Here is a 27,824-nt window from a genome sequence, read left to right as displayed (position 1 = left end):
TTAGCTGCTCCTGTCTGTCTCTGGTCCGCCTCTTTCCCGCTCTTTTAGTTGCTACTGTCTGTCTCTGGGTCCTCCTCTTTCCCGCTCTTTTAGCTGCTCCTGTCTGTCTCTGGTCCGCCTCTTTCCCGCTCTTTTAGCTGCTACTGTCTGTCTCTGGTCCACCTCTTTCCCGCTCTTTTAGCTGCTACTTTCTCCGGGTCCTCCTCTTTCCCGCTCTTTTAGCTGCTCCTGTCTGTCTCCGGGTCCTCCTCTTTCCCGCTCTTTTAGCTGCTGCTGTCTGTCTCCGGGTCCTCCTCTTTCCCGCTCTTTTAGCTGCTGCTGTCTGTCTCCGGGTCCTCCTCTTTCCCGCTCTTTTAGCTGCTGATGTCTGTCTCCGGGTCCTCCTCTTTCCCGATCTTTTAGGTGCTCCTGTCTGTCTCCGGGTGCTCCTCTTTCCCACTCTTTTTGGTGCTACTGTCTGTCTCCAGGTCCTCCTCTTTCCCGCTCTTTTAGGTGCTACTGTCTGTCTCCGGGTCCTCTTCTCCCCCAAATTTTCAATCGATAAGGACATTCCAGCTGCTCTGTCCCTCTGAATGTGTCAGAATATTTTTTAAAAGAATCACAAGGAAAGTCACTATAAAAACTACAGAAAGTGATAGAAATCTGGGTGTTCTTCAGAGTCTGAAACTCCTCAGTTAGGCTGATGGTAGATGACTTTGGTCATGCAGTGCTTACATATGTGAACAAAAATTTAGGCCAGTGCTTAACTGGTGTAAATGCAGGAAACCTGGATGAGCTGCTTATTTGCAAAGCAGCAAAGTTTTCCTCATGAGTTATGAGCAGAAAGGCCTTTGGCAGAAATATCAAGAAAGAGCTGCAGAAGATCGAGGAAACTTGTGCATACCGATATTTTAACGTTCGTCTGTCAGAAATCAGTGTCAGGTTCCTCACTAAAAATTGACACTCTAGCACTCTCATCCCATTGTTACACCGAACATTCTGGGGAAATTTTAGGCTCTTGTGTAACAAATAATGGGATTGAAATGTTTAACAATTTGATTGCAATCATTGCAATGATTCCATTGTTCATCAAATTGCTGAATCCAATGTGACACATTGGCACAATTGAATCATTTCCTTCAAAATCATTGAACTTTTGACATATATTAGGCATTAAAAGCTACACTAAATAAATGTCATTAAATGATTTTGGTTATATAACGACATGCTTATAAAATATATTTAGAATTATCTGTCACATTACTGATCAGGACTATTTTTGTATAATTTTTAAGCACTTAAATAATATCTGGACTGATGCTTCAGAATTTTGCCTTTCTTTCATATAAATCATGTAAGCATTGAATATAACTTTAGAACTCATTTTTAATTTATATTCTTCCATTCAATTTCCAATGCATTCTCAGGGTAGGTCATTATCAACTCCTTACCTACACTTACTGGCAATTTGTTTCACTGATATTAACTTGTGAGGGAGATCCAAAGGAGTGGTAATAATGGATGGAAAATCCACTACCATTATTCACGTGTACTACACTGACATCTACTTTTTACTAAAGCTCCCTTGCATCACACACACCTCTCAAGGAGACAACATGAATGCGTAACACATTCAAGCTACATTGTTATTTGTGGAGGTGGCACAGTCCCACTGGACAAGGCCGAAGTTAATTGACCTCCAGTTAGTTGCTTGTCTGCCACCATTTCCGCTACCACAAAATGGCATGGCAGCAGGAAGGTGGCGGGCACTCTGCTCCCAAAGCCTTTCTGCACCATTTGCCCTCTTTCCTGCCTCCCAGCCTGTCGCCAATGGCCCCGGAAAATTTTTGCCATTGAGCCCACATTTTTGGTGGAGCTGTTAACATAATTAAAATAAATATGTTAACTCGTGGAAAGAGGAATATCATATGAATGTGTCCAGCTTGTGTTGCTGATTTCATTCACAAAAATACCTCAGTAATTTTCCACCACCAGCTGCCAGTGTTTGCTCTCCACTGGGTCTGATGACTAAATTTGGCAGAAACAAATATCAATAGTTCAATAACAATTAAATATTAATTTATTTGCTTAAAACATAACTTCATTCGAATATAACATTAATGTTTATATCATATAGCCATTGCTTACACTAAAACTTTGTAAAAGATTTTCTATGACAATTCACAGCCACTTTGGCCACTATGGATTAAAATGAAAGCAGCTTTGCAAGAATCCTGGAGGAAATAGATTTCTTCTGCGAATATGCAGAGGGACAGCAGAAGTGCAGGTAGAGGGCAGGAGCACAGAGAGAAAGAGCAAGACATAAGAACATAAGAAATAGGAGCAGGAGTAAACCACTCAGCCCCTCAAGCCTGCCTCCCTCCCCCAGCATTCAATAAGATAATAAGAGTCCCAGGCCTCAACTCCCCTTTCATGCCACCTCCTCATAGCCCTCAACTCCCCAATATTTTGAGGAGGAGGAGAGAGAGAGAGCAACTGCAGAGAGAGAGAGAGCAGGAGCCCAGAGAGAGAGCAAGATCCGAGAAGCACTAGGAGAGCAAAAGAAGATCAGGAGAACTGGGGAAGCACAGCACAGAGAAATTAGGAACATGGACAGAGCAATATTGAGAAAGCATGGTCATGGAGAGAGCAGAAGCCCAGAAAGAGCAGAGCAAAGATAGAGAGGGGAAGGCTGGAGAGAACAGGAACATGCAGAGAAAAGGAACCTGGAGAGAGCACAAGAGGAGTAGAGGAGCAGCAAGGCCAATGTGGGAGTCAAGCAAAACAAGAACAGGAACATGTGGTGAATAGATTATGCAGAGAGCAGCAGCTTTTGAAAAGAGCAATCTAAAAAGAGTAGAGGGAGAGAGAGCAAGGGCACAGAGAGAGCAGAACCACAACAGGAGCAAGAGCATGGAGGGAGTGGGAGGTCGGAGGCAGCAGGAAGCAGGAGACCCCAGAAGGGGGAAACAGTTCAGACCAGTTCAAGCCTGAACGAGCCTGAACTGACACGATCTGGCGTGGAACACATGGATTTTACTGGAAGCGACCGATGAACTGGCAAATCTACTGGGTTCATCTGAAATCCAGTGGGGGCTCCCAGTTCCTGAGCAGGCACCAGAACTTCTCAGTTGACTGAAGTTGGAACCATATGGCACCTGCTGTCAATTTTACTGAACCAAACACTAGTGAATGCCTTTCTCTCATCTCTCACTGATTATGTCATGATTTCAAATAATGGCTTTGTTATTCATTTTAAACCCATTAATCTTCAGCTCTGGGTTTACCCTTGCGCCCACCAGCTGAATTTCCCCAAGTTGCACGCAGCCTTGCCAGCCAGATGCTGCAATTTCCTCACTCCCCCATGTACAAACTGGATGCTACCACACTGTGGGGGGATGGGGGCGGATGCTGTGGTAGCATCCAGTTTGTACATGGGGGAGTGAGGAAATTGCAGCATCTGGCTGGCAAGGCTGCGTGCAACTTGGGGAAATTCAGCTGGTGGGCGCAAGGGTAAACCCAGAGCTGAAGATTAATGGGTTTAAAATGAATAACAAAGCCATTATTTGAAATCATGACATAATCAGTGAGAGATGAGAGAAAGGCATTCACTAGTGTTTGGTTCAGTAAAATTGACAGCAGGTGCCATATGGTTCCAACTTCAGTCAACTGAGAAGTTCTGGTGCCTGCTCAGGAACTGGGAGCCCCCACTGGATTTCAGATGAACCCAGTAGATTTGCCAGTTCATCGGTCGCTTCCAGTAAAATCCATGTGTTCCACGTTTGACTGCTCCCAGTAGAAGGAAATGCATGAAGTCTCGGTAAATTCCCAAGATAATGCAAAATGTGTCAAGTTCACAAAAGCATTAAGGCCCTTATCACCTCTAACTCCTTCCTTCGTCCTTGAGATGTCATAAAGTATTTCATCATCCATCCTGTCTGCATACTCACAGACATTTATTGGGTATTTCACAACCCGGTCTACTGCCTTACCAGGAAGATAGAACAGGCCACATCCATAATATTGATTAAATTTGAGTGTATTTTGCATTGCAGGGAGAATCCACACAGCAGCAAAGTGGATACAGTCTGCTGGTTACCACCTCCCTCCTCGATTCCATTCAATCCTTTCTTCTGACAGTCTCCTCCCTTCATTGACAAATTTATCCAGGAATCATTCATGTTCAGTTTGCATTTTCCAAATCCAGCTAGAATAACATTATTAGTTTTCTCGGTGGCAGTTTGTTAATCTAGAACAGGAAGCAGGAGAAAGCAAAGAGCAGAAGCAAACAGGAAACAGCAGAGAGCAAGAAAGAGAAGAGAACAGGAACCAACGGAAAGCAGGAAGCAGGAGAGAGCAGGAAGCAGAAGAGAGCAGGAAGCAGGAGAGAGCAGGAAGCAGGAGAGAGCAGGAACTAGAAGAGAGCAGGAACTAGAAGAGAGCAGGAAGCAGGAGAGAGCAGGAAGCAGGAGAGAGCTGCAACCAGGAGAGAGCAGAAACCGGGAGAGGGTAGGAGTATGGGGGATCATGATGATGGAGGAAGCAGCAAAATTGGAGCAGGGGCAGGGCGGGGCTGTGGGGGGCAGAGGGGTTTGTTGCACAGGGCAACAGAGCAAGATTCCAGCTATTCTTCATTTTAAAACTCTTGACCATGGTGCCCTGGTCAGTCGCCCACCCATAAGACTGGCCCAATATCGCAGAGTCCCTGTCATGTCTCTGCGACCACCCCACACCCCCACTCGAGGGTCTGTGAACCTCAGGTTGAGAACCACTGTTGTAGATCAACATTGCAGGAGGTTGGTCCTGCTCCCAGCTCCTCATCCCTGGTGTAAATGAGAAAATTGTTCCCTGGGTAACGGAAAGTGCCAGTGCAGGGAACAGTAGTGCTCAAAATAAAAGGATGGCAGCCTACAATCTGCATTGCAAGGCATTGGCCCCACCGCTCAATCCCACCTGGTACAATTTTCTCCTGAGTGGACTTTGGGTAGGAGATGAGTGGAACCATCAGTCTTCCTGTCTGATGCCTGAGAATGGTTGAGCCTCATCTAAAAACACCTGAAACAGGGGCTTGGGATTCCAACCCTGAGCCTGCCTTACAAAGGATCACACAGGGTATAAGACACAGAAGCAGGCCATTCAGCCCAACCTGGCCATGCCAGTGTTTACACTCCAATTATACCTTCTCCCCCTTTTCTCATCTAAATCTATCATCATAACTCTCTTTTCCCTTCTGCCTCATAGTTTCCCCTTAAATGCATCTATACTATTTGCTTCAACAACTTCCTGTTGTAGCAAGTTCCACATTCTCACCACTCTTTGGGTGAAGAAGTTTCTTCTGAATTCATCTTATACTACACAAACATCTAGGAAAGAACTCAACCTTCACTAGCTGTATCTGTTTTTTAAATTAAATAATTCAGCAAAAAGAAAGTATTAATGTAGGGCTCATTTCTAACTTAATTTTGACTTTAATATCATTTATATTGTATCTGGCGATATTTTCATTACAAGATGCTGTGAAAATCTCCCATTACTTTTTGTTGGAATTCAGAGATTATTTTGGCCACTTGGGCCTGGGAAAGAAACTGATTCTGCAATAGTAAAAATTCTCTTTGAAGTACTCTGATTGACATAATTAACAAACCTGTCTTCCATTTCATTATACTTTACCTTCTTTCATCAATGATTAGCTTTATTATATACCCAAACATCCGGAGAAATTCCAAAATGAGCCAACTCCTCCCAGTGAGTCACAGCATTGTGGCCATAAATGCAGCAGGTGAGCGGCTGCAGTAGCACCACGGCTAGTAGATAAAGATCATCAAATAAGGAAATCAAAATGAACAGCAAAGTTTTTCTTACTGTTCTCACTCTCATTGTACTGTGTGTGTTATCCACACAAGATAAGAAAGATCTAGTTTCACAGTGTTTATACAGTATCTATAATCATATGGGGTAGATTTGGTCCTTATATCACTGACTGGCCCTGCCACATATATATATATATATCTATATCGTAGATGAAAATTAACAGCGAAAGGAATCCTATTTATCGAAATCTGTCAGTATTGTTCAATATTAAAAACTATTTGTTATCATTCTATAGCCAGAGGAGATGGGAGTATATGTAATTAGAATTAATGAGTGAGTGTCAAAATAGTTTGAAAATTGATGGAAATTACGAAAATAATTTTGACATCAGGAAATTCAAAACACTTGATTATATTCTTCAATTAATTTGAGTGTTACAAATTATTACAACAGGAATGCAAGCTCTCCTTGCAATCTGCAATGTTGCTTGCTGAGATTCCCGCTTGACTGCTTGGCATCAGTGAGGTGACTTTCAGGAAATTGATTACAGGGGATAGATAGCAGTTTAGTCGCAGTAGAAAAGGTGGGCATAAGAAAGAAGAGACACTGAGTGCAAATCTGAAAATAAATCTGAAAGCCTGCAATCTGTTTAATTTACAGCTGCATCGATTGGAGGAACAGAAATGAACCTACGCTGTCAATGTATCAAAACAACTTCAAAATTCATCCATCCTAGGCACATAGACAATTTTGAAATTATACCAAGCGGTCCTCACTGTGGGAATGTAGAAATGATGTAAGTGTTTAGTTCCTTTTCAGTTTTCTGTATTGAAGAACAAGAGTGTTTATTCTAGATTCAAATAGGAGTTCAAGCCTCTTTCGGGGGGGTAGGTGGCTAACGATTTGAAATAAATGTCATTCTTCATTTCTTTCAGTGCCACCCTTAAAAACATGGGTCGTGTGTGTCTGTGGCATGAAGCTTTTTGGGTGAAGAAAATCATTGGCAACATGATGAAAGAGTAAGTTTCATTCTGTGTAGGGGTGAGGGGAAGGGGAAGGACACAGTTTCTTCTATCACTACTTTTATTTAGCTTACCACTTTATGTCAGATCACAATATCTAATTCTGTCCAGTTGGGTGTGGTATAAGACAGACATACTGATGGGTTTCTCGACATTTACTCTAACCCGACTTCAGCAAAATACTCATCTTACTTTCTAATAACGTTATTCAGAGTCAAACTGATGAATTGGATAGGCCCCAATGACTCAGTGAACCTATACACCTTGTGATCTGGTACTGACCAGGAAAACTCCAGGGATTATGTTTGGTTTGTTCTGGGTTGGATAACTAGAGCTGGCAGCTCCCAGTGTTGGTTTCATATCCCAAGCCTAGTGAAGGAAAGAAATCTGCATGGTTCCTGCTCCTCGTCACTATCTAGTGACCCCCTGTTACTTCGGGTGATTTTGTCATGTGGTAAAGACAGGTCAAGGTTTGGAAATAATAGCCTCATTGTCAAACAGCTCACAAACACTCCAAGAACGCCCACTCAAAGGAAATGCCAGAGCACATGTAACTTTGGCCCCCACAGAACAAGATTGTAAATGCACTGCCGAGTTGAGTCGGCAGTCAGTGTTTAATACGTTAGAGGGAGAAGACATGTCTCTTCAGGGTGGTCTTTGATCTAAATGTTTAATATTCTGTATCTATTAAATATTTAATATTTCATTCAGCTTCAAGTCAACACTGTAAATACGTTCAACCAACTAAAACAATTTCCTGCACGATATAATGACTTTCAAAGCATTTTGTCTTTCATAAATATCCTTGTTTGGTGTAACACTCACTTAATTTACTCATTCTCGCATTTTCCATAGTTCCAAGATGAGGAATTGACCTCACCAAAGAGAAGCTCAATTCTAGTTGTCAAGAGATTAAAAAACGCTAGTAGAAAGTTGGGAATTAACACCCTCCAGCCTTGCTTGGTGCCGAGTCATCACAGTGAATGTGGTTAAACTGTTGAAAATGTTTCTGCTTATTTAACAATTTTAGCACCTGCAACATTGAAACATGAACATTTCCTTATTTAATGAGCCTACAGCCCAGGTACCAAAGTAACCTGACAATGAGTAAGAAACATCAGATAGCTTGATCCATAGCTCTTTTGGATAATTATTCTTAACTGTTATTCAACCAAACTCTTAACATTTGCTGCCAGGTAGCAATGTTACAGGATGCAGTTACTCAATGGTATATTGTTCAGTATGACAAATTGTCAATAATGTCTTTGTTATTTGAATTCAATGCAATTTCTACTTTATTATCCAGATATCTCTTAATATAGCTGATTTTATTTATTAGTTCCAAGAATTATGTTTTAATAATTAAAATGTCTATATGCAATTGATCTGTAAATGTTGCTCGAATAAGAATTGTTCTGAAACGTTTTTCCTTAATTTATTACTATGTTATTATAATTCTGTGTAGTGGGAAGCTTGTGCCTGATATTGACTTGATTTATATATTAAAATAAATATTAAAATATATTCCAAATTGTTTTGCAAGATGCCAGAATTCTCTGTACTAAATAATGTGGGAATAATGCATTAAGCAACAAAAGATAGCTGCAACAAACATCTATTCACAGGGCAGGATCTTCCGGTTGGCGAGCGGGGGTGGGGCCTGCTCACTGACGCGTAAAATGACGCGGGTTGACATTGGATGGAACTCCCAACGTCACCCCGCGTAATTTCCATTTTCAGGTCGGCGGGGGCATAACCAAGTCAGCTGCATGCCCGCCGACTTGTCAACGGCCTATTGAGGGCATTGAAAAAGTAATTGATATATTTAATGGACCTGCCCGTCGAACCTTAAGGTTGGCAGCCAGGTGGGGAGCTCTGATGGGCTTCTGAAAAAGCATGAAACCTCATCCATGGGCGGGATGAGGTTTCATGAGGGTCTTTAAATTTTAATCAAATCTTTCAATAGAAGTTTTGGACATGTCCCAACTCATGTGACAGTGTTACATGAGGGGACATGTCAGGGAAATTTGTTTATCATTTCTATTAAAAATTTAAATTCCGAGCTGATCTCCCTGAGGCAGCACTTAGCCTCAGGGAGATCTGTGCGCACTTTCATGCGCATGCGCGAAAGAGCGCACTCCCGTCTTAGGGAATCCCCCTCCGCCCCCACAGGGAGCGCAACGGGGGGGGGGGACTTTTTCCCACAGGCACAGATTCCTCTAAATTACTTATATCTGTGGCACCTTTAAAAAAATGTGTTAAGTCCGCTGGTGAATTATAGAGGGCAGGGCACATGAATTTCCTGTGATGCTCATTTGCATTCCCAAAGGTGTAACATTGATGTGAGGAGCTGATCTACTTTGTAACTTCTGTATAGGTTTTAAAAATGCAGTGGATGAATTTCCTCAACCTTTCGTGAATACTATCTGGGTCAGGACCTTTGTTTGGAAAGGAAATTTGGTTGGAAGCTGTTCCTGCTACTTGTATGCCTTTGCAACAACAACTTGCATTTATATAACACCTTTAATGTAGTAAAAGGTCCCAACGCACTTCACAACAGCAAAGAGTTGACATAGAGACACATAAGGAGATAGTAGGGAGATGGCCAAATGTATTGTCACAAAGGTGCATTTTAAGAAGAGAAAGATGGAGAAGTTGAGGTAAGCAGTTCCAGAGGTTAGGACCTATGGCCATCAATAATGGAGAGTCTAGAACAAGATCAGCCATTTAGTACTGAGAGGAGGAAATTTCTTCACTCAAAGGATTGTGAATTTTTGGAATTTCCTACCCCAGAAAGCTGTGGATGCTCAGTCATCGACTGTCATATGAGTATGAGCAAGACAAGAGGTTGACAGATTTTTTGGCCACTGAGGGGATTAAGGGGTAAGAGGATAATACAGGAAGGTGGAGTTGAGGCTGAAGGGATCTGGCATAAGTAGGGGAAGCAGTACAGTCATACATATGAAAAATAAAAATAAAAATACCTGGAAAATCTCAGCAGGTCTGGCAGCATCTGCAGAGAGGAACACAGTTAAAGTTTGGAGTCCGAATGACTCTTCAATAGAACTAAGGAAAAATAGAAGAGAGGTGAAATATAAGCTGGTTTAAGGAGGGGGGGGTGGAGTTGAGCTGGATAGAGGGCCAGTGATAAGTGGAGATATCCAAAAGATGTCACAGACCAAGGACAAAGAGGTGTTGAAGGTGGTGACATTATCTAAGGAATGTGCTAATTAAGGGTAGAAAGCAGGACAAGCAAGGTACAGATAGCCCTAGTGGGGGTGGGGGGAAGGAATCGAAATAGGCTAAAAGGTAGAGATAAAACAATGGATGGAAATACATTTAAAAATAATGGAAATAGGTGGGAAAAGAAAAATCTATATAAATTATTGGAAAAAAGGGGGGGGATCGGAAAGGGGGTGGGGATGGAGGAGAGAGTTCATGATCTAAAGTTGTTGAACTCAACATTCAGCCTGGAAGGCTGTAAAGTGCCTAGTCGGAAGATGAGGTACTGTTGCTCCAGTTTGCGTTGAGCTTCACTGGAGCAATGCAGCAGGCCAAGGACAGACATGTGGGCATGAGAGCAGGGTGGAGTGTTGAAATGGCAAGCGACAGGGAGGTCTGGGTAATGCTTGCGGACAAACCGAAGGTGTTCTGCAAAGCGGTCACCCAGTCTGTGTTTGGTCTCGCCAATGTAGAGGAAACCGCACTGGGAGCAGCGAATGCAATAGACTAAATTGAGGGAAGTGCAAGTGAATTGCTGCTTCACTTGAAAGGAGTGTTTGGGCCCTTGGACGGTGAGGAGAGGGGAAGTAAAGGGGCAGGTGTTGCACCTCCTGCGGTTGCATGGGAAGGTGCCATGGGAGGGGATTGAGGTGTAGGGGGTGATGGAGGAGTGGACCAGGGTGTCCCAGAGGGAACTATCCCTGCGGAATGCCATACATATGCCAGGTCATTGATTCCTTTTACAATGGACCAGATCATTTCATTAACTTTGACATCACACTGAGGCAGTAGAGAAGCATTTTATGGGGTTTTCCACTTCCTCAAGCTCTAGGACACCATTGATAGCACACAAGTCACATTGAAGGCAAGACACAGCACCATCTTATCTATGTGAACAGGAAGGGATTCCACTTCACAAATATGCAGATAGTTTTTGACTGCACTCAGGGGCTCCTACATGTCAACACTCGATATCCAAGGCACCTCCATCCTTTGGCATTTGTCTCTTCCTGATCTCTTCAAGGAAGTAGACCATGGCCTGTAACTTCAGAGTTCCAGGGGGTTGTAACTGGGGGTACTCCAAAGGTGTGCTGGGGAATTCACGCCCGCACCCACCCCAAAAATTTCCCAGGTAGGGATTGCATGGCAATTGCCCGGGAAGTTCATAACTTCTGATGGGCAATTGCCCTGCAATGGGAACCATCCGATAATGTAATTTAAATCGTAAACTTCAGATGGTTCTGATTGTGTTACATCAATAGTTACCCAGGAGAAGCATAAAAACCAATTCTGGGTAACTATTATACTGACCTTCCCCAACCTCGCATGGGTCAGCCGGCTACCCCCATACCCCCACTACAACCCCTGAACCCACCCGACATCCCATGGGGTCCTGACACCTCCACCCCATCTCCCCATGGGAACCCCAACCCAGTATAGGATACCCCCAACTGCCCCCCACCCCTCCCCAACTAACCCCCTACCTCCCAACACCTCCCTGACTCGCATGACCCTCCTGATTGGCATCCCCTCTACTGACCCGCCCAACTGACCCTCCTGACCGACCCCACACTACTGAACTCCCCCCACTACCTAAAACCCCCCCACTCCGTCGACGTTCCCCCTCTGCACTGACCAGCCCCGAACTACTTATCTTCTACGCTTACCTTCTCCCGGGCTTGGACCTTTAAGTTTACCTGGTTTACAGCGGCTAGTGCCATAAAAAAGGGGGAATGGCTTATTTACCTTTGACTGAGCTGCTCTTGATGGTGGGTCCCCGGAGCCTGCTGCACTTTGCAGATTTCACCCAGCCTGAGTCGGGAGGTCTGGCAAGATAGGATCACCTGGATTTGAAGGTAAGGAATTACGAGCGGAGTAGCAATCCGACTCGATTGCCACAGCATCGGAAGTTATGGCCCCATACAAACAGATAGCTACAGCAGGACAAAGCCTAGCCTCTGCTGCCATGCTGATTATCCCAATTGAATTACCTAAACAGAAGCATAGGAGTGATACAACCTGGCCAATGAAGTTACCAGGCTGGTGGTTGAGAGGATCATCAGAATGATGAAAGCTTGCTTTTGCTGCCTGAGCAGGTTAAGCAAGGATCTGTAGTACGCTCCAGATAAGGGATCCAGAATTGTGAAGCTGTTGTGTTCTTCACAATTCTGCCATTCAAAAAGTTTAACATAGTGAAGACGAGGCATTGTTTATGGAGCAACCTGACCTCCAGAAAGCAGAACATCAGGATAACAATTACTTTGAGGAATCCTCACTGGCTCCTGCAAGGGGCATTGGAGAGCAGATACTCTTAGAAGTCACCTCTTCATAACTGATTCTTTGGGGGTGGTGAGGGGTGGTGGTGAGGGGCGGTGGTGAGGGGGTAGTCGTGAGGGGGGTTGGTGAGGGGTGGTGGTGAGGGGTGGTGGTGGGGGGATGGTGTTGAGGAGGGTGGTGAGGAGCGATGGTGGTGAGGGGTGGTGGTGGTGAGGGGTGTTGAGGGGGTGGTGGTGAGGGGTGGTGGTGAGGGGTGGTGGAGGGGGGTGTGGTGGTGTGGGGTGGTGGTGAGGGGTGGTGGTAGGGGCGTGGTGGTGAGGGAGGTTGGTGTGGGGTGGTGGTGAGGGGTGGCGGTGAGGGGTGGTGGTGAGGGGGCTTGGTGAGGGGGGTTGGTGACGGGTGGTGGTGAGGGGGCTGGTGAGGGGGGTGGTGGTGAGGGGTGGTGATGGGGGGGGTGGTGAGAGGGGTGTTGAGGGGGGTGGTGGTGAGGGAAGGTGGTGAGGGGTGGTGATGGGGGTGGTGGTGAGGGGGTTGTTGAGGGTGGCTTTTGGGGGCGTGGTGCTGAGTGGGGGGTGGTGAGGGGGGTGGGGGTGAGGGGGGGTTGGTGATGAGAGGTGGTGGTGAGGGGTGGTGAAGGGGGGTGGTTGTGAGGGGGGTGTTGAGGGTGGCTTTTGGGGGCGTGGTAGTGCGGGGGGTGGTGAGGGGGGTGTTGAGGGTGGCTTCTGGGGGCGTGGTGGTGAGGGGGGGCTGGTGAGGGGGGTGGGGGTGAGGAGGGGTTGGTGAGGGGTGGAGTTGTACGGTCCCCCAGCCGGTATATTTATCACATACACCTTCACATATCCATCTGCCTCATATCCTCTGCAGTTTGCGTCCTCATCCCGTCAATGACTGCACTCTGCACCCACAAAAGGCAACCTGACCTCCAGAAAGCAGAACATCAGGACAACAATTACTTTGCGGAATCCTCACTGACTCCTGCAAGGGGCATTGGAGAGCAGATACTCTTAGAAGTCTCCTCTTCATAGCTGAATCTTTGGGGGTGGTGAGGGGTGGTGGTGAGGGGGTGGTGATGAGGGGGGTTGGTGAGGGGTGGTGGTGAGAGGTGTTAGTGAGGGGTGGTGGGGAGGGGTGGTGGTGGGGCGGTGGTGGTGAGGGCTGTTGGTGAGGGGTGGTGGTGAGGGCTGTTGGTGAGGGCGGTGGTGAGGGGGGTGGGGGTGAGGAGTGGTGGTGGTGAGGGGTGGTGTTGGTGGGGGTTGGTGAGGGGTGGGGGTGAGGAGGGTGGTGAGGGGTGGTAGTGGGGGCGTGGTGATGACGGGGTGGTGTTGAGGGGGTTTGGTGAGGCGGGAGGGGGTGAGGGGTGGTGGTGAGAGGTGTAGTGGTGAGGGGGGGTTGGTGAGGGGTGGTGGTGAGGGGCGGTGGTGAGGGGGGTGGTGAGGGGTTGGTGGTGGGAGCGTGGTGGTGGGGAGGGTTGTGAGGGGGCTGGTGAGGGGGGGGTTGTGAGCGGTGGTGATGGGGGTGGTGGTTAGGGGGGTGGTGAGGGGGGGGTTGGTGATGAGGGATGGTGGTGAGGGGCGGTGAAGGGGGGTGGTGGTGAGGGGGGTGTTGAGGGTGGCTTTTGGGGGCGTGGTAGTGCGGGGGGTGGTGAGGGGGGTGTTGAGGGTGGCTTTTGGGGGCATGGTGGTGAGGGGGGGCTGGTGAGGGGGGTGGGGGTGAGGAGGGGTTGGTGAAGGGTGGAATTGTACGGTCCCCCAGCCGGTATATTTATCATATACACCTTCACATATCCATCTGCCTCATATCCTCTGCAGTTTGCGTCCTCATCCCGTCAATGACTGCACTCTGCACCCACAAAAGGCAGGTATCCTTATCATCTGCCCTGGCATATACCCTACTCACCTCGGTGGGATCTAGTTCCAGAGTAGCCTTGGGGTCACAGTCTGGTGAGCACAGCGCACCATCTGGTCCACAGCAGGCGGAGGCAGGGACAGCTGAGATTGGCAGCATTCAGAGAACAGCTGGAGGCCACGATTCTGCTGACTCCAAGGCAGATAACAAGCCTCCCAGACTCAGTCCTAAATCAGTTGGTGGAGCTGCAAAGGCAAGCGCGGGAACATCAAGAAGGGGTGTCAGCTGCACTCCTCAGATTGCAAAGGACAATGGAGGTGCCCATCTGCTTTCAGCCTGAGATGATAGCGCCAGCATGCCAACGAACTGAGGTCAGCACTGGCAGGATGGTGGCCGCCATGGAGGCCTTGGTCCAGGAAATTGGTCCTGCACTGCTGCATGAGCTGCACTCCATCGCTGTAGCCATTGGTGGCATCCATCAGTGGCTATGTGAGACGGGGCAATGGGGCACCTAGATCACATTCCAGCTGCCCCTTCTGCTCAAGGAATCAGCCAGGGACCCTTGGACACCCATAGGGAGGAGGACCAGCATATGGACACCCCGGGGTCATCCACTCAGGTGACTCCAAGACTGCCTGGCCAATCCCAATCCTCTCTTCCTGTGACCCCCATCACCTCCAGTTCTGCAGGCTGAGGAAGGTACACCTGCCCCACAGCAGGACGTCCAAAGCAGGCCAGAGCCTCCAGATCTTGTCACATACAACAGGGTTTAGCAGACAGCAGGTTGCCTCCACCTCCGCTGTGGATGTTGGGGAATCTAAAAAGATTTAGGAGCACAATGGCGGCATGGGTGTTCACAACATGTATAAAATGTTCACAAATGTAAATAGAATCACACCCATTTCAAATCTCATCATGTGTATGCCCCCTTTTTATGATGATCTGTGTGTTGCTGTCCATCAGGTCTGATACCATGGTCCTCCCCCAACTTATCTCAGATGTCGGTATCATGGGCCTCTCGTCTATGTCGTGTGTTTCCATATCACCACAGTGTGTGAGCCTTTGCCAGGTCATTCTCAACATCAGTGATGCCTTGGCCTGAATGTTAAGTGTGCTCGGGGAATAAATCTCGTTCACACGCTTTGCAGGGTCATGTCATGTTTATTCTTGGTTGTGTAAGATTGAGGTAGAGGTGTTCTGCTACCTCGTCTGCATTCTTGAAAGGTGATGGTACAGTGTACAGGGAAGAATGTGTTTACGCATGGAGAGGCGTCATATCTCGTGCAACTCCATGTGCTCTCTGTCATCCGGCAGGGTTTTCATGCTCTGAGCCTGTACACAGAGCCCATGTGCGCTGCTGTTTGCCAAACACCTTTCCAACTTTCCGAGTGTACATTTGCTGAGCTCACCAATAAGTGGGAGCACTTTGCCACCCCAAGCTGCCTAATCACTGCCCCTCTCAGCCACATTACTGCCACCCCAAGCTGCCAAATCTCTGCCCCTCTCAGCCACATTACTGCCACCCCAAGCTGCCAAATCTCTGCCCCTCTCAGCCACATTATTGCCCTGGTGCTCGAACCGACAACATTGAGCATCTCCCAGCCTGTAATTGTCTGTATTGCAGCCCAAAGCTCTGGTCACAATGTTGGGATGCGGCACTGTGCATCCCATCACCTAAACACTCAATGGGACGAGTGTTGCTAATTGGAAATGGTCATATTTGGTGGTCAATAGAGTCTTTGAGCATGCGCTGGAAGTGCACATCGTAACTTTAAACAACGTTGAGGGGAGCAGTGGGATAGGAGTGAGGATGTACTGAAGCTGAAGTGTGCTCTTTATTAGCAAGGACTTGTGACCTTGAGGGCCTCATGGTGTCTGAGAATTTTGGAGTTCACAAGGGCCAGGGCTGGCCATGACTGCACAATTTGTTTCTCAAAGAGAAGGCATTTTAATGTCTGGCAAGCAAGTTGAACATAGTCATCTTCATGTGGTCCACATGCATAGTAAGGTGAGGATAAATGCAGGCCAGCATCTCTAACTGAGAACGCCGGATGTTAATGTGATAGAGAAGAAGGTGGCACAGAGGATTGAGTCATCTCAGAATAGATGCACACCTGCAGAATGTCCTTGGCTAACTTGGCCCAAGCATCACCTATCAGCTTTACCATCAACGTTACATAGAATTCAATGTCCTGTTCCCTGAGATGGATCTCCTTGAGGAGCATTGTCAGATTGAAGGCATACAGCAATGATTCCACTGAGGATAGTGGTACAGCTCCTGGCTCTTGTAGGCTGCCAATGTGACAGAGATGCTGGTGGTACACTCGAAGCGGCAGCACCTTCTGATGTCTGATGCCAGGGCATCCTCCTTCAGTAAGCACCTCATCTCAGCAAGGACACATGCTCCTGAAGAAAGGTTGGACAGGCTCAGCTGGTATCCGCTGGAGTTGAGAAGAGTAAGAGGTGACTTGATTGAAATGTATAAGATCCTCAGGGGTCTTGACAGGGTGGACATGGAAAGGATGTTTCCCCTTGTGGGAGAATCAAGAACTAGGGGTCAGTGAGTCAAAATAAGTGGTCGCCCATTTAAGTCAAAGATGAGAAGAAACGTCATCTCTCAGCGGGCTGTGGGACTTTGGAACTCTCTCCCTCAAAAGGCAGCGGCGGAAGCAGAGTAGTTGAATATTTTTAAGGCTGAGCTAGATAGATTCTTGATAAGCAAGGGGTGAAAGGTTAATGGGAGTCGGTGGGAATATGGAGTTGAGGTTACAGTCAGATCAGCCATGATCTTATGAAATGGCGGAGCAGGCTCAAGGGGCCGAGTGGCCTACCCCTTCTCCTAATTCGTATGTTCATATGCACTAAAATACAAGGTCTTAATTATATGTGAATTCTACCTATTATCTATATTCCACCTAATCACATTTTACCTAATTGATATACATTTCATCACAAGAGTGCTACCAACCAAGCCACAGCTGACACCAATTATACCACCCGTTATATAGATAACTCAACTGGAGTATTATGGACAATTCCTTAGGAAGGATGTCAAAGCTTAGAGAGGGTGCACGAAGATGATTCATAGAACGGTTCCAGGCATGTGGGACTTCAGTTATATGGAGAGACTAGAGATGCCTTTGTTGTTCTTCCTTGAGCAGAGAAGGTTAAAGGGAGATTTGATAGAGGTGTTCAAATTCATGAAGGGTTTTGATACAGTAAATAAGGAAAAGATGTTTCAGAGGCAGAAAGATCAGTAAACACAGGACACAGATTTTAAATTAATTGATCCAAGAAATGTTTTTATGTAGTAATTTGTAATGATCTGAAATGCACTGCCAGAAAGGGTGGTGGGAGCAGATTCAATAATAACTTTCAAAAGAGAATTGGGTAAATACTTAAATATTTCCAATAGAGGGAGCTGGTGAGACGTGACTGAAGCATTCTGGGAGAAGTCACCGCAGCCACCGCGACTCAGGAGGGAATCGAGGAGAAGGACTCTTGCATTCAACAGGAGGAAGAGCATCCAACAGAGGGCGCTGGTGAGTAGTGACTGAAGCATTCTGGGAGTAGTCACCGCAGCCACCGCGACTCAGGAGGGAATCGAGAAGGACCCACTGTCAAAGAACAGAATAGCCCCAAGCATTACATTTCTGTAGTGTTTCAATCCCTCCCTCCTCCTCAAACCTAAAAAAAAGAGAGGAAGAGGCAGTGCCTTCAGGAGTGCACCAGACCTGTGAGGGACACTCTTCTGAAAGTGGATTTTAAAGAAAATGCAGCTGATTGGTGAGTAAATCCTGGTAGCAGGCTCAGAGGGAGGAGCACCGGAGCGGTCAGTATAAATCTACCTTACCTCGGGGACTCGCGGCCTTGTCTCCAGGGAGCAGAATCGGAGGGAGGAGCACCAGAGCAGTGAGTATAAATGTAGCTTACCTCGGGGATTCGCGGCCTTGTCTCCAGGGAGCAGACTCGGAGGGAGGAGCACTGGAGCGGTGACCTCGGGGCACAGAGTAACTGAAGCCAAAACTGGAAAAGTGACATCACAGGAACGCTGTGACCTGATTGGTTGGTAGGAAGTCTGCACCAAATTTGGAAAAGAAAACACTGCAAAGCTAATTAATAAATTAATTATCTAAGTCGAGATGGCTGGGCAGGTGATGTGCTGTAGCTGTATGATGTGGGAGCTAGCAGATCCCATTGTGAGCCGCAGTGACCACATCTGCAGCAAGTGTTGGTTGCTGGAGGAACTCCAGCTCAGAATTGATGAGCTGGATTCCGAGCTCCGGACGCTGCGGCACATCCGGGAGGGGGAGAGTTACCTGGATGCTTTGTTTCAGGAGGCGGTCACACCCGGTAGATTAAGTACCTCAAGTTCGGTCGGTGGTCAGGGTCAGCAGAGTGTCACTGCAAGTGAGGCAGGTAGAGGGATCCTGTGTTCAGGAACAGAGGAGCCTCAGCTCTTGACCTTGTCCAACAGGTACGAGGTACTTGCTCCCTGTGTGGATGAGGAACAGGGCTGTAGGGAGGATGAGCCAGCTGACCATGGCACTGTGGCACAGGAGGCCATTCAAGAGGGGGGAGCAAAAAGACAAGTGGTAGTTGTAGGGGATTCTATAATTGGGGGTATTGATAGCATCCTTTGTAAGCAGGATCGAGAGTCCCGCATGGTATGTTGCCTGCCCGGTGCTAGGGTGAGGGACATCTCTGACCGGCTTGAAAGGATATTGGAGAGGGACGGGGAGGAACCAGTTGTTGTGGTCCACGTCGGGACAAATAACATAGGTAATACTAGGAAAGAGGGCCTGTTTGGGGATTATCAGGAACTAGGAACTAAATTAAAGAACAGGTCCTCAAGGGTTATAATCTCCAGATTACTACCCGAGCCACGTGCAAATTGGCATAGGGACTCGAGAATAAGGGAAGTAAACACATGGCTAAAGGAGTGGTGCGGGAAAGAGGGGTTCCATTTCGTGGGGCACTGGCATCAGTATTGGAACAGGAGGGATCTGTACCGTTGGGACGGTCTCCACCTGAACCGATCTGGGACCAATGTTCCAGTGAAAAGGGTAAATAGGGTGGTCAACAGGACTTTAAACTAGAAAGTGGGAGGGGAGGGAAGGGTAAAATTCCAAGAAGTATAACTAATGGGAAACAAAGCAGCAGGTTAGCGTGTGGGGGGGTGGATTCAACTCCATGGAAAATTATGAAAAAACTGAAAAGAAAGGAGAGCCCAGGAGAGACTATTAAAGTCCCCAGAACACAAAGTAGGACAGAGTGTTTAGAAAGGGCTAGGAGTCTAACTTCAAGCACATCAGATAAAGGGATGACAATGAGAAAGGGGACAGGAAATACAGGACTGAAGGTGTTGTATCTGAACACACGCAGTATACGAAATAAGGTAAATGAGCTTGTGGCGCAGATTGAAATTGGCAGGTATGATGTGGGGGCATCACGGAGACATGGCTGCAAGGGGATCAGGACTGGGAGATAAATATCCAAGGATATACATCCTATCGAAAAGATAGGCAGGCTAGCAGAGGGGGTGGGGTTGTTTGTTAGTAAGAAATGAAATTAAATCGATAGCAAGAAACGACGTAGGGTCAGACGATGTAGAATCTGTGTGGGTAGAGTTGAGGAACCGCAAAGGTAAAAAAACCAGAATAGGAGTTATGGACAGGCCTCCGAACAGTAGTCAGGATGTGGGGCACAAGATACACCAGGAGATAGAAAAGGCGTGTAAGAAAGGCAAGGTTACAGTGATCATGGGGGATTTCAATATGCAGGTAGACTGGGAAAATCAGGTTGGTAGTGGATCCCAAGAAAAGGAATTTGTGGAATGTCTACGAGATGGCTTTTTGGAGCAGCTTGTGGTGGAGCCCACTAGGGAACAGGCAATTCTAGATTTAGTGATGTGTAATGAGGCAGATTTGATAAGGGAGCTTAAGGTGAAGGAACCCTTAGGAGGAAGTGACCATAATATGATAGAATTTACCCTGCAATTTGAGAGGAAAAAGCTGGAATCAGATGTAACAGTATTAAAGTTGAATAAAGGCAACTACAGAGGCATGAGGGAGGAGCTGGCCAGAATTGACTGGGACATGAGCCTCACAGGAAAGACAGTGGAACAGCAATGGCAGGAGTTTCTGGGAGTAATTTGGGAGACACAGCAAAAATTCATCCCTAGGAAGAAGAAGCATACTAAAGGGAGGACAAGGCAACCATGGCTGACAAGGGAAGTCAGGGACAGCATAAAAGCTAAAGAGAAAGCACACAATGGGACGAAGAGCTGTGGGAAACCAGGGGATTGGGAAGCCTACAAAGACCAACAGAGGACAACTAAAAAAGAAATAAGGAGGGAGAAGATTAAATATGAGGTTAAACTAGCCAGTAATATAAAAGAAGATTGCAAGAGTTTTTTTTAGATATATAAAGGGTAAGAGAGAGACAAAAGTGTACATTGGGCTGCTGGAAAATTATGCTGGAGAAGTAGTGGTGGGGAACAAAGAAATGGCGGAGGAACTGAATAGGTACTTTGCGTCAGTCTTCACGGTGGAAGACACGAGTAACATCCCCAAAGTTCAAGATAGTCGGGGGGCAGAGGTGAGTATGGTGGCCATTACCAAGGAGAAGGTGCTAGGAAAACTGGAAGGTCTGAAGGTGGATAAATTACCTGGACCAGATGGATAACACCCCAGAGTTCTGAAAGAGATAGCTGAAGAGATAGTGGAGGTGTTAGTGGTGATCTTTCAGGAATCACTGGAGTCAGGGAGGGTCCCAGAGGACTGGAAAATTGCTAATGTAACCCCCCCTGTTTAAGAAGGGAGTGAGGCAAAAGACGGGAAATTACAGGCCGATTAGCCTGACCTCGGTCGTTGGTAAGATTTTAGATTCCATTATTAAGAATGAGATTTAAGAATACTTGGAAGTGCATGGTAAAATAGGGCAAAGTCAGCATGGTTTCATCAAGGGGAGGTCATGCCTAACAAAACTGTTAGAATTCTTTGAGGAGGTAACGAGTAGGTTAGACAAAGGAGAGCCAATGAATGTTATCTACTTGGACTTCCAGAAGGCCTTTGACAAGGTGCCGCACAGAAAGATGTTAGAGGCATGGTACTAGCATGGATAGAAGATTGGCTGTCTGGCAGGAGGCAGAGAGTGGGGATAAAGGTGTCCTACTCAAGATGACCGCAGGTGACTAGTGGAGTTCCGCAGGGGTCAGTGTTGGAACCACAACTTTTTACTTTATACATTAATGATCTAGATGAAGGAACTGAGGGCATCCTGGCTAAGTTTGCAGATGATACAAAGATAGGTGGAGGGACAGGTAGTATTGAGGAGGCGGGGAGGCTGGAGAAGGATTTGGACATGTTAGGAGAATGAGCAAAGAAGTGGCAGATGGAATACAACATGGGGAAGTGTGAGGTCATGCACTTTGGTAGGAAGAATAGAGGCATGGACTATTTTCTAAATGGGGAGAGAATTCAGAAATCTGGAGTGCAAAGAGACTTAGGAATCCTAGTCCAGGATTCTCTTAAGGTTAACTTGCAGGCTGAGTCGGTAGTTAGGAAGGCAAATGCAATGTTGGCATTTATTTCGAGAGGACTAGAATATAAAAGCAGGGATGTGCTGCTGAGGCTTTATAAGGCTCTGGTCAGACCGCATTTAGAATATTGTGAACAATTTTGGGCCCCGTATCTCAGGAAGGATGTTCTGGCCCTGGAGAGGGTCCAGAGGAGGTTCACGAGAACGATCCCAGGAATGAAAGGCTTAACATATGAGGAACGTTTGAGGACTCTGGGTCTATACTCGATGGAGTTTAGAAGGATGAGGGGGGATCTGATTGAAACTTACAGAATATTGAAAGGCCTGGATAGAGTGGACGTGGGGAAGATGTTTCCATTAGTAGGAGAGACTAGGGCCCAAGGGCCACATCCTGAGAGTAAAGGGAAGACCTTTTAGAACAGAGATGAGGAGAAACTTCTTCAGCCAGAGAGTGGTGAATCTATGGTATTCATTGCCACAGAAGGCTGTGGAGGCCAGGTCATTGAGTGTATTTAAGACTGAGATAGATAGGTTCTTGATTGGTAAGGGGATCAAAGGTTACGGAGAGAAGGCGGGAGAATGGGGTTGAGAATCTTAATAGCCATGATTGAATGGCGTAGCAGACTTGATGGGCTGAATGGCCTAATTTCTGCTCCTATGTCTTATGGTATTATGGTGTTAAATGGAAATATTTACAGGGCAATATGGAGGATTAGCACATGTTGGCCTGATTGTCCTTTTCTATCTCTCTATGATTCTATGATACATGGCTCAGTGCATGCACTCAGAAATCTGAAACCTATGTAGGCTACATCAGGCTGCCAACTGTGATCAAATGTATTCCTGGAAGTATCATCACATGACTTTCCCCCATGGTGCAGCTATTCGTTGGTCAGCATATCCATCCTTGTGATGCACTGCCTTCCTCCGTCAACTGGAAAGCAAAATGACTCAATATGCAATTGGATGATACTTGACTGTCAGCCAAACAGCCTATTTTTTTCACCATTTTCAGCACTTTTAATGCTCCAGGTTGTACACAGCAGTGTCCTGGAGATTGATCTTCAATTCCTGGGGACTCTAGGCCAATCCAGGCAGGTTGGCAACCCTAGGGCTTCATAAAATACAGTTCAGGGTTTGCATCCATGAAGTTCCTATCTATTGCTACTCTCTGTGTATTCCTTTTAGTGATATCTGTCTCAGAATATAAGAATCAATCTGTTGTGGTGAGCTCAACGTTCATTCTATAGCATGCCTTAACGGGCATGGTCACCTGAATGTTGATTCACGAGCTACCACATTTGGTATTCTAAAAATTTATGGAGGCCAGGCCTAGAGATTGCATCCGCCTCGTAAAAATCATTGCAATTAAGAATTGTAATGTAAATTGGTCACATGATAACTTCCATGATTTTTTTTCCCTCACCCACCTAGCGCTTCTTGCTATGGTTAAATCTGCTGTTTTGTTTCTATTGTGGTTTTAAGAGTTTGGGGGTAGAAATTGACACGCAATGCTCTATTTGTCAAAGTGTAAAATAGGTGCATCAATGACAAATTTCATACAGGGGTGGCCTGCTGTGAGCTGTACATCCTAAGGCTAAATTTGCGGGCCCCTCTTCTTAGGCATCTTTGTCAAAACCAGCATGAAGTGTTTTCCATGATGAAGAATGCCCCTGTTAGGACTCCTCTGCCAAATTATGCTGGCCTGAGCACATACCAGTTTTCTTGGCATGGGCACACATTTACATTTTTTCATCGCATTACACCTCAAAGTCAGAAAATAAGCACTAGGGGAAAGGCAGAGTGGGGTTTTAAAACATGAGGTTTCAAAACATCATAGAATGATGAAAAAGATTCCTGATACTTATTATATATATATATTTAACAATATTACCTTTTGTCTTACTTCGTCACTTCCAAAAATGCATCATTGCTGGCAATACTCACAAGACAGGAAATGCTGCAAATAAATAGATGAGGAAATGCCCATGTACGTCTGTCTGTTTGGTTTATTTGATAGTGCTGAGTCAGACGTTTGTGGGCTAGAGACCAACCACAGGCTTAAGAACGTGCTGCCGGAATTGTTGTGGTCCTCATCCTTCACTGTCACATTGTTAGGAGATTGCTGAAAGCCTTCTAGAAATGGTGTAACATTCTGCAAATTGTTTCTTAAGCAATCCCAGGCATGGTTCCACGACTGTAAATAGTTGAAGGGAATAAACGTACAGGGCTATGGCCAACAAGCAGGGAAGTAGGATTGATTGGATTGCTCTGTGGGGAGCCAGCATAGACTCAATGGGCGAATGGCCTCCTTCTGTGCTGTAATGACTTTATGATTCTTTATTCCACGGGCTGAATTATATGAGGCACTGGATTCCCCGCCTCCCCCGACTTAACGTGGGCCTCTCACACTGCCGGTTACATCCCAGTGGTGATGGGCTCAGGACCTTAAGTGGGAAATAATTGCCCACTTACAGGCCTCAATTGGCCCATGAGTGGGTGGGCTGCCCAATGCCACCCCCGCCACTGGTGTAATTGTGGTGGGGGCAGACCACCCGTTGGATTTAACAAGGCTCCCACCTTCAAACCCGCCAGCTGCATAAAATCCAGCCCCATATGTTGATCAACCTTTGTGTGAAGAATTTCCTAATATCTGTCTTAAAACTGCCCTTCCTTAGCATAAATCAGTGTCCCTTAGTTACTCTTAGCAGTAACTTATTCCAGGCTAGGTTTCTTTATACACTAAACAATTTATATTAAACGTATGGATATCTCCTTTTTGCTTGAAAAGCTGAATTTTCTTCAGTTAGCTTCATAACATAGACACCTGACACTGGGTAATAACCTAGTGCGCTGCCTTCTGTGCTTGAATGTCTCTCTTGTAGCTAAGCAACCAGAACTGTCTTCAGTATTTACAGTATAGCCTGACGAAATGGGTATGAAATGTGATCTCTGGAGGATTGGGCTGCAGAGAGGGGCAGGTGGGGGGAAGCAAAAGGGTGAATTATGGGGGGTGTATGTGCCTGCTGATGTGCAAGAGGTCCTGCCATGGAGAGATGAGGTAAATTGCTTCTTTCATCATTTCTTGCGGGTCAGGAGAAGCAGGAGTGCTCCCTCAATGCCTCAAAGGTCAACAGGACAACCATGTCCTCAGCCTTGCCGGATTCTTTGGCCTTTCTTGGCCTCCCCTGTTCACTTGCTCACCTTGTTCAACATGTTCTTTTGTTTCTGAGTTGCCTTTTCTAATTCCACTAATTTAGTATCATTTTCTGCTCACCAGTTTCTGGCTGCATTCCACTACCTGCCACAGGCAACTGAGGTCCTAATTAAAAGGCCAGATTCCAAAGACGTCAATAATGCCTCCCCCTACACCACTGCATTTGCATTTAAATTTGTGGATGCTCTTCCCAATCTCGGACCTGCCAGCAAAACGGAATGGGATTGATTCAGAGCTTCTAAGGCTACATAAAATGGGGCTGTCAGCTACAGCTCACAGGATCTTTGGGTGCCTGGGTTACCAGCAGGAAGTCCAGCACTTAAGGTTATGTCAACTAACATCTAGTAAAACAGATTTATTTACTCTCACAGCCACTGGTATGCAGTTTATAAATTTAATGTATATTTAAATAACTTGACAGCTTGACGACTCCAACATAACTTGTCCAGCCTTCATGAGCATTTATGTCTCCAGCATAACGTCATGGTGCAAATACTGTGGGTTTAGGTCATTCCTGGAGTGAAAATCTGGTTTGCTTGCCCCATGTACTGAGTTCAAATGGCTTAGCCGATTCATAATTCACAGCCCTGTGCTTCATGCCTCACACCCTTGCCCTTATTGGCAAAAATGGGGTCTGCTGCAAATGGGGATGGGACTTGGGGATCCTGGTCCCCGTCTGCAATTTTTACATGTCTGTGTAGTCTCCCCGACTCTGTGTAAATCCAAGCCACAGAGTCTACAGCTCAAGAGTCACTAACTGGATCCAGCTGTCGGATAGTGCAGGATGGTGCTGCAGTAGCTAGCTTCCCTTGTAGAGTTGCTACCCGCCACCCTCCTGCCTAATTAAATGCACAACCTCTCCACCAACTCACCATGGGGGAGGACATTAAATTCCATCCATGGAAACATAGGGCAAAATCTTGTGCCCTCCCCGATGGTGAGCTTGGTGGTGGGGTAGTGCATTTAATCAGCCAGGAGGGTGGCGCGTGGGGACCCTGTCACCTCTCATCTCCACCCCGCTTGAGTCCATGGCAGGAAGGCCTGTGGATGGCTCGCCTTCCCTGCCACCACTGGTATTAACCCAGGCAGGGGCAGGGGGAGGCTTGCCATGCGGGGAGCATGATAAACAAACCCTGTCAGGGTAGATTGCTGGCTCCCAGGAAGTTTGTGGGGTGGGGCGGTTGGGGTCCCTCATCAAAGGCACTCAGTGTCTGATTGAGGAACCCGGCATTGGGAAGAGGGGAGGCTGCTGAGAACCACCCCCCCCACCCACCCCCCTGCCCTTGTTGCCAATTCCCTTCCCTGGCAACTCCTACCCCACAACCACCTCCTACCATCACTCACCCCTGGCCTGGGTTCCAGTGACAATCCGAGGCCTTGGGTGGCTGTTGTACTGGCAGCAGCCACCAAGTGAGCTGTCAGCCTCTGGTTGGCTGGCCGCTTTCGGCAGGCGGGACTTGAGCCTCAGGAGAAGGCCGGCCACTGGCCTGTCAGTGCCTGAACAGAACAAGTTGCCTTCCCGAAATGAGGTGATATGGGGTTCTCACCTGCTCTCCAGCTGGAGCCTGAGGCCCCCGTCACCTCCACAAGATTCTGCCCATAATAAGAAAGAAAACTAATGGTATAGAAGGATTCTTTTTGCCCCATCCTGCCTGTGCTGGCTGAAAAAGAGCTTCCCAGTGTGATGGTGTTGAGAAAACAGGTGATGTAAGGAGATGTAATCAACCACGCTGCTCTCATTAAACCTCTTTATACATTGAATCCAGTTGATTCCAAGTCCTGGCGTGAAGCTGCTGGCACAGGCCCCATCGCTGACCTTACTTGACACTGATGAATGTTCCAGCAGATTCTGGGAACAGCAGTTTACTTCTCTCTTGCTCTGCTTGAAACTCCAGGGATGCATCAGGAAATTGGGGGAAAGTGGGGAAAGGCACAAGGAACAGTTCTTTGACTCACCTTTGCAGTCGGCTAACCTTTCAGAGATGTTTAATGTCAAATGGAAATAGGAGACACAATCTTACTTTAAGAAGTGCATCTCTACCTTGAGCAAAATCAAGGAGAGAGTGTTGGCCTGCTCTGCAGGTCAGATGGATGGGCTACTCGATTCAGCAGACAGCCTATCCTTCAAATGTTCGTGAGGCCTGGGAGCTAAAATAGCTCATGCCTCCCCCGACAACATAATGATAGTATGCCCTCTGCCCCCTACTCCCCCAACATAACCCACTCCCTCAACTATACCTGCCCTGACTGAAAACAAGTACCTGATATTAAGGGTCGAATCGACCAGTTGGCGTCAGGAATCATAGTGGGCGGGGCAGGGGGTGGGGGGTGGGGGGGGGGGGGGGGGTGGGGGAGGCGGTAATCCGGCGAGAAAGCCAAAAATCAGTTTCACGCTGTTGTGAAAACAGTTTGAGATCATCTGCTCCACCTGTCAATGGCAGGCCCTGTCTGCCACCGCTGCACATTGGGAAACTAATCTCAATACTTTAGCAACTAATGATAAGCCCCAACATCAAATTTACCACCCACGTTGGCATGCCTTCAGAATGTGGTGCTTCATGACTGCCTTTGAAAGGCATGTACCTGGCACCTGAATCTCGAAGTGCATTCGGAGGTGAGTGCACACAGCCTTGCACAGCACTCGCAACCATCGCCCGTAGGGCGTCAAGGAAGGGGCACCCTGCATTCGCAGGGGGCACAGGCAAGTCACTCTTTCCCAGCTGGCTTTCAGTGCGGAGCTGGGGCGAGGGGTCCAGAGCCGGTCAGGCCGAGGTGTTGGGTAGGTGGGGGTGGAGGTGTGGGTGCCAGGGGATTGGGGTGCAAGGCAGCGCAGACTGAAGGAAGCACACAAGCACATGCCGGTGGGGTGGGGGTTGGGGGGTTGGTATGAGAGAAGTGGCCACTGAGCA

At 47.0% G+C, this 27,824-nt stretch overlaps 1 long non-coding RNA gene across 1 annotated transcript in view; it reads left to right on the top strand.

The window, feature by feature from the left end:
• Positions 1-27,824, top strand: part of LOC144683103 (uncharacterized) — a 113,580-nt gene that overhangs the window by 81,858 nt on the left and 3,898 nt on the right. Inside the window, exon 2 of the long non-coding RNA XR_013577188.1 lies at positions 6,726-6,809. This is a non-coding gene — a long non-coding RNA (uncharacterized LOC144683103). The remainder of the gene's footprint in view (positions 1-6,725; positions 6,810-27,824) is intronic.

This window comes from Cetorhinus maximus, chromosome 1 (genome assembly GCF_964194155.1).
Source record: "Cetorhinus maximus chromosome 1, sCetMax3.hap1.1, whole genome shotgun sequence".
Classification (NCBI taxonomy): Eukaryota; Metazoa; Chordata; class Chondrichthyes; order Lamniformes; family Cetorhinidae; genus Cetorhinus; species Cetorhinus maximus.
The sequence above is the reverse complement of the archived record's forward strand: the minus strand, read 5'-3'. Positions and strand labels throughout refer to the sequence as shown.